General features: G+C 37.9%; 1 long non-coding RNA gene across 4 annotated transcripts in view; it reads left to right on the top strand.

The window, feature by feature from the left end:
* The window catches only part of LOC105262217 (uncharacterized), a 50,056-nt gene extending 31,496 nt beyond the window's left edge, over positions 1-18,560 (top strand). For 2 of the 4 annotated variants that reach the window (XR_009343748.1, XR_009343747.1), the window contains exons 2-4: positions 16,815-17,674; positions 17,733-17,903; positions 17,974-18,560. This is a non-coding gene — a long non-coding RNA (uncharacterized LOC105262217). Of the gene's footprint in view, positions 1-12,261; positions 12,277-13,733; positions 16,674-16,814; positions 17,675-17,732; positions 17,904-17,973 lie in introns of those variants that run through there. The other 2 variants (XR_009343749.1, XR_009343746.1) reach the window with 2 other exon arrangements.
* The last annotated feature ends 360 nt before the right edge of the window (positions 18,561-18,920 follow it).

The raw sequence follows: 18,920 nt of genomic DNA, 5'->3' as shown, positions 1-18,920 counted from the left end.
GAATGGATGTCTGAAACGGACCCGGATCCAGCGAATCGCGGTACCAAAGACACCTAGAGAAGTCCGAAGCTTTCTTGGAACAGCTGGATGGTACAGAAGATTTATTAAAGATTTTGCTTCCATTTCAGTTGCCTTAATGGATACACTGAAAAAAGGCCAACAATTCAAATTTACCCCAGAAGCTATGGAATCGTTCAAGACGCTGAAACAAGCTCTGACGTCAGCAGCAGTCCTTCGACATCCAGACTTCCGTCGAGAGTTTTTCATCCAATGCGATGCATCAGAATACGGAGTCAAAGCCGTGTTGTTGAAAATCCCATTGCCTTTTACTCCCAAAAATTAAATTCGTGCCAAAAGAATTACTTCATGACCGGAGTGCTTGACAGCTGTATTGGCAGTAAAACGTTTCCGTCCTAATGAAGTTTACTATTATAAACGACCACGCAAGTCTTGAGTCTCGATTGAACACAAGAAGAGATCAGAGAACGTGGTAGCGGATACATTACCTAGAATGCCAATAGAGTCGGATATTAAAACCGAAGTGATTAATAATGACGAACTACTAGATTTTGAAACGACCGCATTTGATAACGAGGAATACTCTGAACTTCGAGAAACGATTTTGAACAATAAAGAAATGCTTCCGGATTTGAAAGTGGATAGAAACAATGTCTACAAACGAACTAAGCATATTGACACTGATTTAACGGAATTCGAGTGGAAATTGTGGATACCACTTGACATCACCTACGTTCTTATAGAAAAGGCACACAACTACAACAATACGGTCCACGAGGGAATAAGTAAAACTCTGAACCGACTTAGGACGTTCTATTGCTGGCCTAAGATGGTTTCCCAAGTCAGACAGTATATACAAAAATGTACTGCCTGCAAAGAGACAAAGCCGTCAAACCAACGATTGAATCCTACCATTGGAAGTGAAGTCAATACGGAAAGGCTATTTCAAAAGTTATATGTGGACTTTCTCGGAAAATACCCCCGATCAGAAATGGGAAACGCATATATCTTTATTGTGGTTGACCATTTCACAAAATTCACAAAAAGGAAGCCACCGCTCAAAATGTCGTTTCTAGAGATCCAAGTATTTCATAATTTCGACGTACCTGAGATCATTCATAGCGATAATGGCAAACAATTTGTTTCCAAAGTATTCGAACAGATGGTAAATAATTATAAAATACGGCATTTAACAACAGCGTTTTACTCCCCTCAGTCAAACGCTTCAGAACGAGTAAACCAATCAGTATTGGCAATATTAGGTGGCATTAGTGGGCAGTGTCCCTTATAAGGGACTCTCACATTTTCCACTGTAGCACTTTCCAGTACTCGTTTTTTTTTTTTTGTAAACAAGTAGGCTATGCTGTTACCGACACTCCAACGAATTATGTTCTATCCCATTCGTTTAATTTCTTGCGAGTTGCGTGTTGTATTTTCTGCAAAATATGGAAAACCAATTTGTGAAAAAACAAAAATCTCGAGCTGGGTATGTAAAATTTCAATAAAGTTATGATTCTGTGAATATTTATGATTCTGTTTGTTTTGTTATTTTTAAGTAAGTGCAATAAACTAGTCTATGCCCAAAAATAAAATAAATTGTTGTGACACGTGAATAAAGTGACTATGAATGCAACGTCCCCTAAGAGGGACACTGCGCCCGTAGTACAATTGAATTCCACTGATTGAGTAATAAATCTTATATGTGCAGACTTACAGTTTCTGAAATACTGAATGAATTGAATGCTATTGGCGATAATGAGTTGCACGACATTGAAATTTACGCGATCCCACCTGTATAAGTTAGATACTTTGCCCCTAAACTTCCCTTGCTCGATCAATCACGGATGCTGATTGGCGCACAGGCATCTCCTCTACAACTCCCCTGGCGGAGACCGTAGTGAGCGGATCGTCGCTGGGCATTGGTTGTTGTCGGTAACCTCACCTTGTTACACATGCTCTCATTGGAAGTAGTTGTAGTTATATTAGTAGACAGGCATGGGATCCTCTGCGATCACCTAGAACCTCTGCGTTCACTTGTCTTTAGTCTTTGAACGAATACCCATCACGGCCACTGTCGCCAACACACCATATTGAAAAGAGGTAATCCTTATTGTTGAAAAAACACATCAAAGCTATTCAATAAATCAGCAGACTTACCAAGAAAAGAAATTAATCCTATTTGTTTGTTTTATTTCTCATTGTTTCTTTTCCCCCATTACTCTACATAAACATTTTGGTCGCATCGAGCCGGATTTGCCAAGTTGAGAAATTTGCCTGGATATTAATTGCTGTTTTTGTTATCTCTTTTACAAAGGAATCATCTGCAAAACACACATCCCCCTTATTAATCGCACCACCGCATCAACATCATCTTATTCATCATCATCAACATCAAAAAAGGTACGTAAGTTCAGTGAAATTTGTTATTGTGAGCTTAGAGTGCTATTTATTTTGAAAAAAAATTTAGTGAAAAGTATTAGTTTTTGTTTGCTTCGCGGTACTGTTCGCCTTTGTTTTACCCTAACTTTCGGTATCTTACATTTACAGTCCACAACAATTTTATTTTGCTGAAAAATCTATTAAAGATTCCTTAAAATCGAGACTTATTCGCATTATTTTCCATTTTGTTGCGAAATAATCGAATTTCCCGGTTAATTTGTGTTTAATAATTCACATTTATTCTAAAAGAAATATATTTCTGTTTATAAAATAATCTGCCGCTGTAGTGTGCATAATTTGGTTTTCGGTTATTGCAATATTCTCCACACATTTCTGCATTGTCGAGAGTCTCTTTACATCTCACCAATTCGGTATTACTCTCAACGAGAATAAAATCACCACATTGCAAGTGCCGCTTTTTCTAATTAACATACCAACACTTGCTAAATCCCCCCGTACCTCGCCCCAACACACACTGTTTGGTCATTTTCGTTGGTCTGTTTGTCTTGTCATTGCAATAAAAATAATCCCTAAAATTCCAAGCACCTTTTTCTAGCGTCAGTCTACTAACCAACAACTATAACAACAACTTATTTATTTCTCCAACTCTCACTGTTGGTTCGTCGTCGTTGGTTAGTTCGTAACGAGGCAGTTGCTTACCCACACACACTGAGCGCTCTGCTGACGCTGCTTGTGTTTTATTTTCTTTTGTGCGATATCCGTTGCGATCATTGTCGTCGGTCAGCTCGTAGTGTGGTAGTTAACCCACCCCCGTCACCGTTCGACCAACAAACACTGCTTGTGTTTTATTCGTCTTTGTGCGGTATTCGTTATTCACCACTGCACAGTGGGTTCAAGTAGAAAAATGGTGAATTATAAAAAATAAAATTTTGGAAAATAATTTTTAATTTGTTTTTGATAATTGTCGATAAAAAAGTGTTTTTGGACTTTTTTAATTTTTGTCACCCTACATTCGGCATATTATATGTACTTTTTATTGTGCTCTTGTGCAAGGAAAATATCGATATTTTAGAAACTTCTCTTAAAAGTTTTGCTTATTTTAAAGAAATTATTAGTACGCGTGTACATATCAATATTTGTCAATTGGAAATACGTGCACCCTACGCTCGGCACACACCGACAATTTATAATTTTTCCTTATTTTTCGAACTTTTTCAGTATTTTTGATAAATATCGCCAATTTAAACATATTTTGATTATTACTTGGATATTTTTATACGTTTTATTTGCCTTTTCCTCATACATTTGTTTTTAATAGCTTTTTTGTTCCTTTTTTGCTATTTCTTTGGTAAAATTTGGGAATTTATTCAATTTTCTTTCCACCGAATTAGTTTTTCTTTGTAATTTTTAACTTGCGCCGTTTTATTTTGGACTTCTTTGTGTCATTTTGCTAAATATTTCATTAGTATTTGTTGAAATCGAATTCTGAAACCATGTCGGTCACTCCACTAACTCAATTTATTCGGGCATCCGATAATGTTGTTAAATTTGCTGCTGCTTTTAAATTGATTAAGGCAGAAACTCACACGGTTTTCAATTTAGAAATTCGAAACACCGAACTTCAGGACTTGTGGTACAAAGTGAAGGATACTTATTAAAAGTATCTTGATTATTTGATAACCATTGAGGGTACTACCTCAGACGGAATTGCTTCTGCTGATGAAAAATATCAGTCCACCAGAGAAAACTACGTTGAATGTTTGTCGGAAATAACTGAAATGTTGCAGAAACTAAGGTCTGAGAAAAACACCTCCTTCTAAACCATCTGAAATTTGTGTTAGTACCCCCCAGAATGTCCAAAATCAGGTTTCTGTGGCGCGGTCATGGAATAGGTCGAATACTTCACAGTCAGGTGTAGTACCAATCCAAACCATGTACTGAATAATAGTTTGCCGCCTTTATCCAATATGGCTTATCCAGATATTCAGAGTACTTCTGATATCTCAGTTTCGAATTGGAGTTTACCGCCTTGTGGTTCCGACACCATGCATAATCTTAATTTACCGCCGTGTGATATAGATGATTTCCACGGAGATTTTTTGTCGTGGCCCACGTTCCGGGATTTATTTTCTGCAATGTTTATAAATAATTCCCGATTAACTGATATTGAGAGGTTGTGTCATTTGATTAAGAAAACTCAAGGTGAGGCTAGGGAAATTGTGTCGAAGTTTCCACTCACGCATAAAAGTTTTGTTCTGGCTTGGAAAGCTCTTAGGGATGCTTATGACAACAAAAGAATTCTAGTCAATAGTCATTTAAAAATTCTGTTCGATCTTCCATCGTTAGCTAATGAAACGAGTTCAGGTCTTAAAACTTTACAGAGAGGCATAAACGGTTGTTTATCTGCTATGTCAGTCTATGACATTGTTTCGGATCATTGGGATCCTATTTTAGTTTTTATTTGTATTCAGCGTCTGCCAAAACTTACGGTGACACTCTGGGAACAGAGTCTCACAGATAAGTCTTCCTTATCGTCATGGGCTCAGCTCAATTCGTTCCTTACGGAGAGAATTCAGACGCTTGCCTGTTTGCGGGACATAAAAGGTATAGATTCATCAAAATCCCCAAACCAACGCAACGTTAAGGCACATTTGGCGAAAACTCCCCCTGATACAGTAAAATCTTATTCAAAACATCGTTGTGTTGTATGCCCTAATGGAAATCATGCACTCTACTCTGGTCATCGTTTCAAAAAGATGTCTTTCGATCAAAAAATTGCTGTTGTAAAAAAGTATGGCTTTTGTTTCAATTGTTTGTCAAGAGGTCGTTCTGTTAGTAATTGTCCCAGTGCACATAGCTGCTATGTATGCTATGAAAAACATCATACCCTCATGCATAAACCCAATCGATCGGCACCTACAAATAGCTCCTCCTCAAATGTGACGCCCACAGTTCGAGTCCCAAGAACTGCTTCCAATTCTAATCTAGATAATGTTGCCTCTACATCCACTGGTGCTAATCCAACTGTAGTGAACCGTCAAGTGTTTCATACATCGCATAATTCGCTAGTCCTTCTCAGTACCGCCATGGTAAATATTGTTCACGAAGGAAATTCTTATCCTGTTCGAGCCCTCATTGAGGCTAGTTTTATAACTGAGAACCTTCAAAATAGATTGAAGTTGTCGTCTCGATCCACTCTTGCAACCATTTCTGGTGTAAATGGTTCGTCTTCCGTTACCTCTAGGAAAACCTGTCGAATTTGTATAAGTTCTCGCTTAAGTGCTTCAATTTTGTTGAAAACAGATGCTTTTGTGCTCCCCAAGATTTCTAGCAACCTTCCATCGTGTTCGGTTCTCTGCCAAATCTCCGGTTGGCTGATCCAAACATTTTTGACTGTCGTTCCGTAGATATGTTGTTGGGTGCAGACTTATATCCGCAAATATTGTTGCCTGGGGTACAACAAAATATATTAGGCTCTCTATTGGCGCAAAATACCGTCTTTGGTTGGATCCTCTCGGGTCCAATTCCCTCCTCACCATTGCAGGTCTTTACGACCACTTTGAGCTTCAGTGAGGAAGACAGCCTCAATAAAATCATTCTGCGTTTTAGGGAACTTGAGGATGTTCCCAAACGCAAATTACTTTCGTCATCAGACAAGTTCTGCGAGGACAATTTCCGGTCCACAACTACGAGAAACTCGAAGTGTCGTTACGTTGTCCCACTTCCCATACGTTCTGAATTTCCTCACAGCCTGAAAATTTGTGGTTCGCCTCAGAATGTTATGAATCCATTTTTATCGAATGAAAATTTGCTTCAACGCAAATTTTCTTATAGGTGCCCCCCTTCCTGCTCTACCAGAACCCCTTGTTGAAGAATCGCCATTGAGTTTGGTCAATCGGTATAAAAAACGTAAGGCATTGACGCATCAGTTTTCCATTAGGTTTAAGGAAAGAGTTTGTTTAGCTATTCGAGACGCATCCTGGTAATGATAGTAAGGTTCGCGTTGTAGACGTCCGAACTACTTAGGGTATTGTTCGGCGACCAGTCGTCAAGTCAGTCGTGTTAAATAATTAAGTATGTTGTTTGCGAAACATACCTCGTTTGATTGGGTAATTTCGGGCCCCGTCAACATGTAATTAACTGTCATTAGTTTAAAAAAATGAATTGAATTGAATTTAATGAAATGAAATTTGCTCACATATATATACTGAACTTACGTCCTTGTAAATATTATTGTACATATTTATATATAACATAATTCCTTTGAGCTTTATTTAGTTGATACACATGCATGTATATCAAGGTGGGCGGCAATGTATAAGTTAGATACTTTGCCCCTCAACTTTCCTTGCTCGATCAATCACGGATGCTGATTGGCGCACAGGCATCTCCTCTACAACTCCCCTGGCGGAGACCGTAGTAAGCGGATCGTCGCTGGGCATTGGTTGTTGTCGGTAACCTCACCTTGTTACACATGCTCTCATTGGAAGTAGTTGTAGTTGTATTAGTAGACAGACATGGGATCCTCTGCGATCACCTAGAACCTCTGCGTTCACTTGTCTTTAGTCTTTGAACGAATACCCATCACGGCCACTGTCGCCAACACACCATATTGAAAAGAGGTAATCCTTATTGTTGAAAAAACACATCAAAGCTATTCAATAAATCAGCAGACTTACCAAGAAAAGAAATTAATCCTATTTGTTTGTTTTATTTCTCATTGTTTCTTTTCCCCCATTACTCTACATAAACATTTTGGTCGCATCGAGCCGGATTTGCCAAGTTGAGAAGTTTGCCTGGATATTAATTGCTGTTTTTGTTATCTCTTTTACAAAGGAATCATCTGCAAAACACACATCCCCCCTCATTAATCGCACCACCGCATCAACATCATCTTATTCATCATCATCAACATCAAAAAAGGTACGTAAGTTCAGTGAAATTTGTTATTGTGAGCTTAGAGTGCTATTTATTTTGAAAAAAAATTTAGTGAAAAGTATTAGTTTTTGTTTGTTTCGCGGTACTGTTCGCCTTTGTTTTACCCTAACTTTCGGTATCTTACATTTACAGTCCACAACAATTTTATTTTGCTGAAAAATCTATTAAAGATTCCTTAAAATCGAGACTTATTCGCATTATTTTCCATTTTGTTGCGAAATAATCGAATTTCCCGGTTAATTTGTGTTTAATAATTCACATTTATTCTAAAAGAAATATATTTCTGTTTATAAAATAATCTGCCGCTGTAGTGTGCATAATTTTGTTTTCGGTTATTGCAATATTCTCCACACATTTCTGCATTGTCGAGTGATCTCTTTACATCTCACCAATTCGGCATTACTCTCAACGAGAATAAAATCACCACATTGCAAGTGCCGCTTTTTCTAATTAACATACCAACACTTGCTAAATCCCCTCGTACCTCGCCCCAACACACACTGTTTGGTCATTTTCGTTGGTCTGTTTGTCTTGTCATTGCAATAACAATAATCCCTAAAATTCCAAGCGCCTTTTTCTAGCGTCAGTCTACTAACCGACAACTATAACAACAACTTATTTATTTCTCCAACCCTCACTGTTGGTTCGTCGTCGTTGGTTAGTTCGTAACGAGGCAGTTGCTTACCCACACACACTGAGCGCTCTGCTGACGCTGCTTGTGTTTTATTTTCTTTTGTGCGATATCCGTTGCGATCATTGTCGTCGGTCAGCTCGTAGTGTGGTAGTTAACCCACCCCCGTCACCGTTCGACCAACAAACACTGCTTGTGTTTTATTCTTCTTTGTGCGGTATTCGTTATTCACCACTGCACAGTGGGTTCAAGTAGAAAAATGGTGAATTATAAAAAATAAAATTTTGGAAAATAATTTTTAATTTGTTTTTGATAATTGTCGATAAAAAAATTGTTTTTGGACTTTTTTAATTTTTGTCACCCTACATTCGGCATATTATATGTACTTTTTATTGTGCTCTTGTGCAAGGAAAATATCGATATTTTAGAAACTTCTCTTAAAAGTTTTGCTTATTTTAAAGAAATTATTAGTACGCGTGTACATATCAATATTTGTCAATTGGAAATACGTGCACCCTACGCTCGGCACACACCGACAATTTATAATTTTTCCTTATTTTTCGAACTTTTTCAGTATTTTTGATAAATATCGCCAATTTAAACATATTTTGATTATTACTTGGATATTTTTATACGTTTTATTTGCCTTTTCCTCATACATTTGTTTTTAATAGCTTTTTTGTTCCTTTTTTGCTATTTCTTTGGTAAAATTTGGGAATTTATTCAATTTTCTTTCCACCGAATTAGTTTTTCTTTGTAATTTTTAACTTGCGCCGTTTTATTTTGGGCTTCTTTGTGTCATTTTGCTAAATATTTCATTAGTATTTGTTGAAATCGAATTCTGAAACCATGTCGGTCACTCCACTAACTCAATTTATTCGGGCATCCGATAATGTTGTTAAATTTGCTGCTGCTTTTAAATTGATTAAGGCAGAAACTCACACGGTTTTCAATTTAGAAATTCGAAACACCGAACTTCAGGACTTGTGGTACAAAGTGAAGGATACTTATTAAAAGTATCTTGATTATTTGATAACCATTGAGGGTACTACCTCAGACGGAATTGCTTCTGCTGATGAAAAATATCAGTCCACCAGAGAAAACTACGTTGAATGTTTGTCGGAAATAACTGAAATGTTGCAGAAACTAAGGTCTGTGAAAACACCTCCTTCTAAACCATCTGAAATTTGTGTTAGTACCCCCCAGAATGTCCAAAATCAGGTTTCTGTGGCGCGGTCATGCAATAGGTCGAATACTTCACAGTCAGGTGTAGTACCAATCCAAACCATGTACAGAATAATAGTTTGCCGCCTTTATCCAATATGGCTTATCCAGATATTCAGAGTACTACTGATATCTCAGTTTCGAATTGGAGTTTACCGCCTTGTGGTTCCGACACCATGCATAATCTTAATTTACCGCCGTGTGATATAGATGATTTCCACGGAGATTTTTTGTCGTGGCCCACGTTCCGGGATTTATTTTCTGCAATGTTTATAAATAATTCCCGATTAACTGATATTGAGAGGTTGTGTCATTTGATTAAGAAAACTCAAGGTGAGGCTAGGGAAATTGTGTCGAAGTTTCCACTCACGCATAAAAGTTTTGTTCTGGCTTGGAAAGCTCTTAGGGATGCTTATGACAACAAAAGAATTCTAGTCAATAGTCATTTAAAAATTCTGTTCGATCTTCCATCGTTAGCTAATGAAACGAGTTCAGGTCTTAAAACTTTACAGAGAGGCATAAACGGTTGTTTATCTGCTATGTCAGTCTATGACATTGTCTCGGATCATTGGGATCCTATTTTAGTTTTTATTTGTATTCAGCGTCTGCCAAAACTTACGGTGACACTCTGGGAACAGAGTCTCACAGATAAGTCTTCCTTATCGTCATGGGCTCAGCTCAATTCGTTCCTTACGGAGAGAATTCAGACGCTTGCCTGTTTGCGGGACATAAAAGGTATAGATTCATCAAAATCCCCAAACCAACGCAACGTTAAGGCACATTTGGCGAAAACTCCCCCTGATACAGTAAAATCTTATTCAAAACATCGTTGTGTTGTATGCCCTAATGGAAATCATGCACTCTACTCTGGTCATCGTTTCAAAAAGATGTCTTTCGATCAAAAAATTGCTGTTGTAAAAAAGTATGGCTTTTGTTTCAATTGTTTGTCAAGAGGTCGTTCTGTTAGTAATTGTCCCAGTGCACATAGCTGCTATGTATGCTATGAAAAACATCATACCCTCATGCATAAACCCAATCGATCGGCACCTACAAATAGCTCCTCCTCAAATGTGACGCCCACAGTTCGAGTCCCAAGAACTGCTTCCAATTCTAATCTAGATAATGTTGCCTCTACATCCACTGGTGCTAATCCAACTGTAGTGAACCGTCAAGTGTTTCATACATCGCATAATTCGCTAGTCCTTCTCAGTACCGCCATGGTAAATATTGTTCACGAAGGAAATTCTTATCCTGTTCGAGCCCTCATTGACCCTGCGTCTGAGGCTAGTTTTATAACTGAGAACCTTCAAAATAGATTGAAGTTGTCGTCTCGATCCACTCTTGCAACCATTTCTGGTGTAAATGGTTCGTCTTCCGTTACCTCTAGGAAAACCTGTCGAATTTGTATAAGTTCTCGCTTAAGTGCTTCAATTTTGTTGAAAACAGATGCTTTTGTGCTCCCCAAGATTTCTAGCAACCTTCCATCGTGTTCGGTTCTCTGCCAAATCTCCGGTTGGCTGATCCAAACATTTTTGACTGTCGTTCCGTAGATATGTTGTTGGGTGCAGACTTATATCCGCAAATATTGTTGCCGGGGGTACAACAAAATATATTAGGCTCTCTATTGGCGCAAAATACCGTCTTTGGTTGGATCCTCTCGGGTCCAATTCCCTCCTCACCATTGCAGGTCTTTACGACCACTTTGAGCTTCAGTGAGGAAGACAGCCTCAATAAAATCATTCTGCGTTTTAGGGAACTTGAGGATGTTCCCAAACGCAAATTACTTTCGTCATCAGACAAGTTCTGCGAGGACAATTTCCGGTCCACAACTACGAGAAACTCGAAGTGTCGTTACGTTGTCCCACTTCCCATACGTTCTGAATTTCCTCACAGCCTGAAAATTTGTGGTTCGCCTCAGAATGTTATGAATCCATTTTTATCGAATGAAAATTTGCTTCAACGCAAATTTTCTTATAGGTGCCCCCCTTCCTGCTCTACCAGAACCCCTTGTTGAAGAATCGCCATTGAGTTTGGTCAATCGGTATAAAAAACGTAAGGCATTGACGCATCAGTTTTCCATTAGGTTTAAGGAAAGAGTTTGTTTAGCTATTCGAGACGCATCCTGGTAATGATAGTAAGGTTCGCGTTGTAGACGTCCGAACTACTTAGGGTATTGTTCGGCGACCAGTCATCAAGTCAGTCGTGTTAAATAATTAAGTATGTTGTTTGCGAAACATACCTCGTTTGGTTGGGTAATTTCGGGCCCCGTCAACATGTAATTAACTGTCATTAGTTTAAAAAAAATGAATTGAATTGAATTTAATGAAATGAAATTTGCTCACATATAAACTGAACTTACGTCCTTGTAAATATTATTGTACATATTTATATATAACATAATTCCTTTGAGCTTTATTTAGTTGATACACATGCATGTATATCAAGGTGGGCGGCAATGTATAAGTTAGATACTTTGCCCCTCAACTTCCCTTGCTCGATTAATCACGGATGCTGATTGGCGCACAGGCATCTCCTCTACAACTCCCCTGGCGGAGACCGTAGTAAGCGGATCGTCGCTGGGCATTGGTTGTTGTCGGTAACCTCACCTTGTTACACATGCTCTCATTGGAAGTAGTTGTAGTTGTATTAGTAGACAGACATGGGATCCTCTGCGATCACCTAGAACCTCTGCGTTCACTTGTCTTTAGTCTTTGAACGAATACCCATCACGGCCACTGTCGCCAACACACCATATTGAAAAGAGGTAATCCTTATTGTTGAAAAAACACATCAAAGCTATTCAATAAATCAGCAGACTTACCAAGAAAAGAAATTAATCCTATTTGTTTGTTTTATTTCTCATTGTTTCTTTTCCCCCATTACTCTACATAAACATTTTGGTCGCATCGAGCCGGATTTGCCAAGTTGAGAAGTTTGCCTGGATATTAATTGCTGTTTTTGTTATCTCTTTTACAAAGGAATCATCTGCAAAACACACATCCCCCCTCATTAATCGCACCACCGCATCAACATCATCTTATTCATCATCATCAACATCAAAAAAGGTACGTAAGTTCAGTGAAATTTGTTATTGTGAGCTTAGAGTGCTATTTATTTTGAAAAAAAATTTAGTGAAAAGTATTAGTTTTTGTTTGCTTCGCGGTACTGTTCGCCTTTGTTTTACCCTAACTTTCGGTATCTTACATTTACAGTCCACAACAATTTTATTTTGCTGAAAAATCTATTAAAGATTCCTTAAAATCGAGACTTATTCGCATTATTTTCCATTTTGTTGCGAAATAATCGAATTTCCCGGTTAATTTGTGTTTAATAATTCACATTTATTCTAAAAGAAATATATTCCTATTTATAAAATAATCTGCCGCTGTAGTGTGCATAATTTTGTTTTCGGTTATTGCAATATTCTCCACATATTTCTGCATTGTCGAGTGATCTCTTTACATCTCACCAATTCGGTATTACTCTCAACGAGAATAAAATCACCACATTGCAAGTGCCGCTTTTTCTAATTAACATACCAACACTTGCTAAATCCCCTCGTACCTCGCCCCAACACACACTGTTTTGTCATTTTCGTTGGTCTGTTTGTCTTGTCATTGCAATAACAATAATCCCTAAAATTCCAAGCGCCTTTTTCTAGCGTCAGTCTACTAACCGACAACTATAACAACAACTTATTTATTTCTCCAACTCTCACTGTTGGTTCGTCGTCGTTGGTTAGTTCGTAACGAGGCAGTTGCTTACCCACACACACTGAGCGCTCTGCTGACGCTGCTTGTGTTTTATTTTCTTTTGTGCGATATCCGTTGCGATCATTGTCGTCGGTCAGCTCGTAGTGTGGTAGTTAACCCACCCCCGTCACCGTTCGACCAACAAACACTGCTTGTGTTTTATTCTTCTTTGTGCGGTATTCGTTATTCACCACTGCACAGTGGGTTCAAGTAGAAAAATGGTGAATTATAAAAAATAAAATTTTGGAAAATAATTTTTAATTTGTTTTTGATAATTGTCGATAAAAAAATTGTTTTTGGACTTTTTTAATTTTTGTCACCCTACATTCGGCATATTATATGTACTTTTTATTGTGCTCTTGTGCAAGGAAAATATCGATATTTTAGAAACTTCTCTTAAAAGTTTTGCTTATTTTAAAGAAATTATTAGTACGCGTGTACATATCAATATTTGTCAATTGGAAATACGTGCACCCTACGCTCGGCACACACCGACAATTTATAATTTTTCCTTATTTTTCGAACTTTTTCAGTATTTTTGATAAATATCGCCAATTTAAACATATTTTGATTATTACTTGGATATTTTTATACGTTTTATTTGCCTTTTCCTCATACATTTGTTTTTAATAGCTTTTTTGTTCCTTTTTCGCTATTTCTTTGGTAAAATTTGGGAATTTATTCAATTTTCTTTCCACCGAATTAGTTTTTCTTTGTAATTTTTAACTTGCGCCGTTTTATTTTGGGCTTCTTTGTGTCATATTATATATGCTAAATATTTCATTAGTATTTGTTGAAATCGAATTCTGAAACCATGTCGGTCACTCCACTAACTCAATTTATTCGGGCATCCGATAATGTTGTTAAATTTGCTGCTGCTTTTAAATTGATTAAGGCAGAAACTCACACGGTTTTCAATTTAGAAATTCGAAACACCGAACTTCAGGACTTGTGGTACAAAGTGAAGGATACTTATGAAAAGTATCTTGATTATTTGATAACCATTGAGGGTACTACCTCAGACGGAATTGCTTCTGCTGATGAAAAATATCAGTCCACCAGAGAAAACTACGTTGAATGTTTGTCGGAAATAACTGAAATGTTGCAGAAACTAAGGTCTGTGAAAACACCTCCTTCTAAACCATCTGAAATTTGTGTTAGTACCCCCCAGAATGTCCAAAATCAGGTTTCTGTGGCGCGGTCATGCAATAGGTCGAATACTTCACAGTCAGGTGTAGTACCAATCCAAACCATGTACAGAATAATAGTTTGCCGCCTTTATCCAATATGGCTTATCCAGATATTCAGAGTACTTCTGATATCTCAGTTTCGAATTGGAGTTTACCGCCTTGTGGTTCCGACACCATGCATAATCTTAATTTACCGCCGTGTGATATAGATGATTTCCACGGAGATTTTTTGTCGTGGCCCACGTTCCGGGATTTATTTTCTGCAATGTTTATAAATAATTCCCGATTAACTGATATTGAGAGGTTGTGTCATTTGATTAAGAAAACTCAAGGTGAGGCTAGGGAAATTGTGTCGAAGTTTCCACTCACGCATAAAAGTTTTGTTCTGGCTTGGAAAGCTCTTAGGGATGCTTATGACAACAAAAGAATTCTAGTCAATAGTCATTTAAAAATTCTGTTCGATCTTCCATCGTTAGCTAATGAAACGAGTTCAGGTCTTAAAACTTTACAGAGAGGCATAAACGGTTGTTTATCTGCTATGTCAGTCTATGACATTGTCTCGGATCATTGGGATCCTATTTTAGTTTTTATTTGTATTCAGCGTCTGCCAAAACTTACGGTGACACTCTGGGAACAGAGTCTCACAGATAAGTCTTCCTTATCGTCATGGGCTCAGCTCAATTCGTTCCTTACGGAGAGAATTCAGACGCTTGCCTGTTTGCGGGACATAAAAGGTATAGATTCATCAAAATCCCCAAACCAACGCAACGTTAAGGCACATTTGGCGAAAACTCCCCCTGATACAGTAAAATCTTATTCAAAACATCGTTGTGTTGTATGCCCTAATGGAAATCATGCACTCTACTCTGGTCATCGTTTCAAAAAGATGTCTTTCGATCAAAAAATTGCTGTTGTAAAAAAGTATGGCTTTTGTTTCAATTGTTTGTCAAGAGGTCGTTCTGTTAGTAATTGTCCCAGTGCACATAGCTGCTATGTATGATGTATGAAAAACATCATACCCTCATGCATAAACCCAATCGATCGGCACCTACAAATAGCTCCTCCTCAAATGTGACGCCCACAGTTCGAGTCCCAAGAACTGCTTCCAATTCTAATCTAGATAATGTTGCCTCTACATCCACTGGTGCTAATCCAACTGTAGTGAACCGTCAAGTGTTTCATACATCGCATAATTCGCTAGTCCTTCTCAGTACCGCCATGGTAAATATTGTTCACGAAGGAAATTCTTATCCTGTTCGAGCCCTCATTGACCCTGCGTCTGAGGCTAGTTTTATAACTGAGAACCTTCAAAATAGATTGAAGTTGTCGTCTCGATCCACTCTTGCAACCATTTCTGGTGTAAATGGTTCGTCTTCCGTTACCTCTAGGAAATTTGTATAAGTTCTCGCTTAAGTGGATCCTCTCGGGTCCAATTCCCTCCTCACCATTGCAGGTCTTTACGACCACTTTGAGCTTCAGTGAGGAAGACAGCCTCAATAAAACCATTCTGCGTTTTAGGGAACTTGAGGATGTTCCCAAACGCAAATTACTTTCGTCATCAGACAAGTTCTGCGAGGACAATTTCCGGTCCACAACTACGAGAAACTCGAAGTGTCGTTACGTTGTCCCACTTCCCATACGTTCTGAATTTCCTCACAGCCTGAAAATTGGTGGTTCGCCTCAGAATGTTATGAATCCATTTTTATCGAATGAAAATTTGCTTCAACGCAAATTTTCTTATAGGTGCCCCCCTTCCTGCTCTACCAGAACCCCTTGTTGAAGAATCGCCATTGAGTTTGGTCAATCGGTATAAAAAACGTAAGGCATTGACGCATCAGTTTTCCATTAGGTTTAAGGAAAGAGTTTGTTTAGCTATTCGAGACGCATCCTGGTAATGATAGTAAGGTTCGCGTTGTAGACGTCCGAACTACTTAGGGTATTGTTCGGCGACCAGTCGTCAAGTCAGTCGTGTTACATAATTAAGTATGTTGTTTGCGAAACATACCTCGTTTGGTTGGGTAGTTTCGGGCCCCGTCAACATGTAATTAACTGTCATTAGTTTAAAAAAAAATGAATTGAATTGAATTTAATGAAATGAAATTTGCTCACATATAAACTGAACTTACGTCCTTGTAAATATTATTGTACATATTTATATATAACATAATTCCTTTGAGCTTTATTTAGTTGATACACATGCATGTATATCAAGGTGGGCGGCAATGTATAAGTTAGATACTTTGCCCCTCAACTTCCCTTGCTCGATCAATCACGGATGCTGATTGGCGCACAGGCATCTCCCGTGGCGGAGACCGTAGTGAGCGGATCGTCGCTGGGCATTGGTTGTTGTCGGTAACCTCACCTTGTTACACATGCTCTCATTGGAAGTAGTTGTAGTTGTATTAGTAGACAGACATGGGATCCTCTGCGATCACCTAGAACCTCTGCGTTCACTTGTCTTTAGTCTTTGAACGAATACCCATCACGGCCACTGTCGCCAACACACCATATTGAAAAGAGGTAATCCTTATTGTTGAAAAAACACATCAAAGCAATTCAATAAATCAGCAGACTTACCAAGAAAAGAAATTAATCCTATTTGTTTGTTTTATTTCTCATTGTTTCTTTTCCCCCATTACTCTACATAAACACCACCAATAGATGGTCAGATAATGATGAAAGCGATGAGCACGAGGGAAACATGAATCACCTTGGTCCAAAATTGTTATCTACTCAATGTGAAGTAACATGGAAAGAAAGTAGTGATTGGGATGACAGTGATGATGAGCCCCTTGAGAAATACATGCGAGTTTCCGACGTGTCAAACAGACAGAGAAATACGAATAGTTGGCGCAAAGTTGAACCATCCTACGAAATAAATACAGAATGTACTATGATTCCACCAGGTGCTGAAGTTCAGTTATGTAAAACTCCGACTGATTTTTTTGAATTATTTTTCAACGAGGATATAATTAAAAATTTTGTGGAGCAAACAAACTTGTATGGGCTTCAAAAGAATGTTGATTTACAAGTAACATTGGAAGAGATCAAAGTATTTCTAGGAGGCATGCTAATGCCTGGATACGCTAGGTATCCAACAAAAGAATGTTTTGGTCAAACTTCTCCAAAATAGCATGAGGATGAATATGTTTGAACAAATACTTAAAAACTTTCATTTGAATAATAACCTTAATATCGATGAAGCGGATCGCCTTTACAAAATTAGGCCACTAATATACCATTTTAATGCATCATATCTACGACACGGTGGGATTGAAGAAAATAGATGAAAGTATGATCCCATATTATGGCAAGCATTATGCCAAGCAATATATTCGTGGAAAACCCATCCGATTTGGTTTTAAAAATTGGGCGTTAATTTCTGCTAACGGTTGTATGGGACAATTTGATATATATATGGGGAAAACGGCAGAGTGTACTCCCAAAGGATTTGGTGTAGGTGGCGATAAGGTCCTTGACCTCCTCTCAAAAGCTAACGTCCATCTAATAAAGGATTCAAGGTAATATAATAAGAGTGTTCATATTAAAAAAATAATAATATAATTTTACGTATTCTAGGTATTCATAGACAACTATTTCACATCCGTAAAATTACTGCGACACTTGTCTTCCATCGGAATATGTACCTCGGGAACCATACGGAAAGGTCGAACAGAAAAATGTCCCCTTCGCTCAATCCCGGCAATGAAAAAAAAAAAGATAGAGGTTCATTAGATCATCGATTTACAGGTAACGGTAATGTATTGCTAACACGATGGAAGGATATTAATGTTGTTACAATTGCCACCAATTTTGATAGTAATGAAGTGGGAACATGCAAACGCTTCGTTAAAAGGGCGGGGTTCTTTAAGTATTCCTCAACCAAAATTGTTTCATCGATATAATGTGGACATGGGAGGAGTGGATAAAATGGACCAACTAGTTGCAGTCTACCGCTCTAGAATCAGGAAAAAAATGGTGGTGGCCCATATTTGCATATTTGCTTGATGCGTCAGTAGTGAATGCATGGCTGTTAATGAAGAAGTTACATCCCAATGATCCGGCATATTCAACTCTTCTAAATTTTCGCCGTTATATTGCAACATCATATCTGGAATCGTATGATACCCCAGCATCAAGAGGTTTGCGCAATAGCAATGTCACTGCAGATACAAGATATGATGGCAGAAACCACATTATTGAATATTCAAAAACAGATAAACGGTGTGGATTATGCGGCAAAAAGTCTAACTTTATTTGTAAGAAGTGTGACAAAGATCTCCACCCTAAAAATTGCTTTAAGGAATATCATAAGCCAAGTGTACCCAATGCGCAGCGTCCCTTATAAGGGACGGTCCATAACTCCAAAACCATAAGCTTTTTTGAATAAATTGTTTTTAAAACAAATTAACTAGACCATTTTTATTTGTAATTGGTGTAAATCGCTTAAAGATAGTGCCCAGGCAACTTCGTCCACTATTGGGTTAAAATGAATGTTTGTGAACGTCCATTTTTTGCTCTTTTGCATTTTTTAATTATATTAGAAATTATTGACAGATCTTATGTTTTTGTATTTTTCGACTAAGACATAGTTTTTATTGCCCGGCTTTTGAGACTACAGAGCGTGGGAGTTCCCCACGTTGGGACAAAATAAAAAAAAACTGAATGAACAAACAACATTTTCAGGGAAATTAAACGACGCATAACTAAATGACACACCAATTAGAATAAAAATATATAGGCCTAGTGATCACCAATATTCAAAAC

Source organism: Musca domestica, unplaced genomic scaffold, assembly GCF_030504385.1.
Source record: "Musca domestica strain aabys unplaced genomic scaffold, Musca_domestica.polishedcontigs.V.1.1 6, whole genome shotgun sequence".
Lineage (NCBI taxonomy): Eukaryota > Metazoa > Arthropoda > Insecta > Diptera > Muscidae > Musca > Musca domestica.
The sequence above is the reverse complement of the archived record's forward strand: the minus strand, read 5'-3'. Positions and strand labels throughout refer to the sequence as shown.